The following is a 2,714-nucleotide window of genomic DNA, read 5'->3' as shown; positions in this document are numbered from 1 at the left end:
TCTCTGAAGAATACAAATATTTTCTTCCATGACAATGGTAATATTATCCAATTGAGAAAATGTAACTTTGGTACATTGATATAAAGTATTTTTTAATATACAACCTATATTTAAATTTTCCAATTTTCTCAATACTTTTCTGTATAACAACGTACTTTCTGATCTAGATTCCAATTCAGAATCATGTAGTGCGTTTACTTGTCATATTTCTTCAATTTCCTTTAACCTGGACAAATTCCCCAATCTCACATGTCTGACCTTTCTTTTTTAAAGTATACAAGCAGTTATATATTTCTTCCCTATTGTTATTGTGAATTTTAATTTATATATATTTTAAAGCCCACAAAACATCACAATTGTTGGTTTGTTGGTCATTGTTTATATTTTTATATTTCAGATACTATTGTTTCCTGCATCTCATGTACATGTATCCATTTGGGATAATTTTTCTTTTTCTTGAAGGGTTCTCTTGACCAATTAAAGTTTAATATAAATGAGCACTTCTACCACTTCTTGAGCAACGTGAGTACTTCGAACCCTTTAATTCTATTTTCTATAATTTATATCTGCTGCTGGAAAATTCTCTCAGTGTTTATGTCTGTAAATATTTTTATTTTTGAAGAATATTCTCAATAAATATAAAATTCTGGGTTAGCAATTACTTTCTCTGCTCACTTTGAAGAAATGCCATTGTCTTCTAGCTTCCATTGCTTCTGTTAACAAGCCAGCTGTCCATCTTCTAGTTGCATCTTTAAAATGGATGTCTTCTTCCTTTGGCTGCTTTTAAGATTTTTCTCTTTGTCCATCCCCCCCCCCCGCCCCCGCTGCCCCCAGCTCCTTTATTATGTCCTTACCTGTGATTTTCTTTATCCTTTTTGACATGTATGGTGCACCTTGAAAGGAGGGCTTAAAGTCTGTCATTAGTTTTGAAAACCTCAGCTGTTCTGTCTTCAATATTGCTTCTGGCCTTTCTCACGCTCTCTTGCTCTGTCCTCTCTCTGGACTCTAATCTCTAATTAATAACTATTAGACCTGTTCACCATATTCCATATAGATCATGTTCTCCCATCCTCTTCTGGCGCCCTCCTTATTTTCTCTCATTCTGCTGTTTCCCCTTATATACTTGCACATTACGCCTCTTTTGGTGTCTTCTCAGTGGGCATGGGCTAACTCAGCTATAAAGGGTGGCCCTTATGAAGGTGATTCTGCGACTTGGGGTGGGATTCCGCTCAGGAGTGTTACCCAGAAGGTCTGTGGAGATACCATGTCAAGGAAAGGAGCTGTGTGAACTGAGCCTAGAAGAAACAGGTGCACTACTTTTTAAAACTAAAACATGGAGGAGAAAGGCTTTCCAGGTAAGCAGAATATTGCAAAAAACTTTCCAGTTTATCTAGGAAGGCAGAAGGAAAGAAGAGTGTAGAAACAGAGTGGAACTAGACTGTGAAGGGTCTTGAAGGTTTGGTCAAATTTATTGCTTAGATTATTCTGGTAAATGGTTTTCAAACTTATCTATTGGCCTGATTGGTTGATGGAGTGAAGAGACAGGGCTTGATTCAAATCCTGGCTTTGTCACTTGCTAACTTGAACCTTGAACAAGTTACTTAAACACGCAAAGTCTTAATTTTCTTATGTGGAGAATGGAAATAATAACAGAACCTACTGAAAGGTTTGTTGTGAAAATGAAGAGAATGCAGATAATATGCTTGGTGAAGATTAAATGCTCAGTAAATGCAGGTGTCTATAGAAATTGGGAATGGCTGCATGAACATTGAACTGAAATGACCTTTTTTCCTACCAGTTATCATCTTAGCCTCCTGTTTCACCCTATGTCAGACTTTCCACCATGAGTTAGTAATTTATGGTATTACCATGTCAGGATATTACTTGAATCTCTTGAAAGACAAATTGGAGGACACCAGGTATACAGAGTCACTACGGAATTTTTTTTTTTAAAGATTTATTTATTTAATTCCCCCCCTCCCCCGGTTGTCCGTTCTCTGTTCTCTGTGTCCATTTGCTGCGTCTTGTTTCTTTGTCCGCTTCTGTTGTCGTCAGCGGCACAGGAAGTGTGTGTGGCGCCATTCCTGGGCAGGCTGCTCTTTCTTTCGCGCTGGGCAGCTCTCCTTACAGGCGCACTCCTTGCACGTGGGGCTCCCCTACACGGGGGACACCCCTGCGTGGCAGGGCACTCCTTACGTGCATCAGCGCTGCGCATGTGCCAACTGTACATGGGTCAAGGAGGCCCGGGGTTTGAACCATGGACCTCCCATGTGGTAGACGGACGCCCTAACCACTGGGCCAAGTCCGTTTCCCTGGAATTTTACATTTTAAAAATTGAATTAGCACTAGGACTATTCTGTCCTCCCTTCCTCCCTCCCTTCCTTTTTTTTTTTTCTTTTAAAAATAAAATAGTATGGGAAAAATGTAAAAGAAATTAAACGAATTGCACAAACCTTGCCACTAGGATGGCAGCGTTGCTGAAACAGAACTGTCGCCTGGCAGACATCAAGGCCATGTGATAGTGCCCAGTATTTTTCAGAGCTAATTCATGGAAGGCCTAATTTGGGGTAGGCAAGATAGTAAGGAGCAGCAGTATACAATATATGAAAGGGCAGGTCACGTGGACGTTGCTACGAGTACACGCTGAGGCTGTTTGTACACAACGTCCCCGACCCGGCAGAGTCACTCAGACAACCAAACACTACCCTTCGGGA

The sequence above is a fragment of the Dasypus novemcinctus genome, chromosome 20 (genome assembly GCF_030445035.2).
Source record: "Dasypus novemcinctus isolate mDasNov1 chromosome 20, mDasNov1.1.hap2, whole genome shotgun sequence".
In the NCBI taxonomy this organism is placed as follows: Eukaryota; Metazoa; Chordata; class Mammalia; order Cingulata; family Dasypodidae; genus Dasypus; species Dasypus novemcinctus.
Note: the sequence above shows the minus strand (reverse complement) of the source record.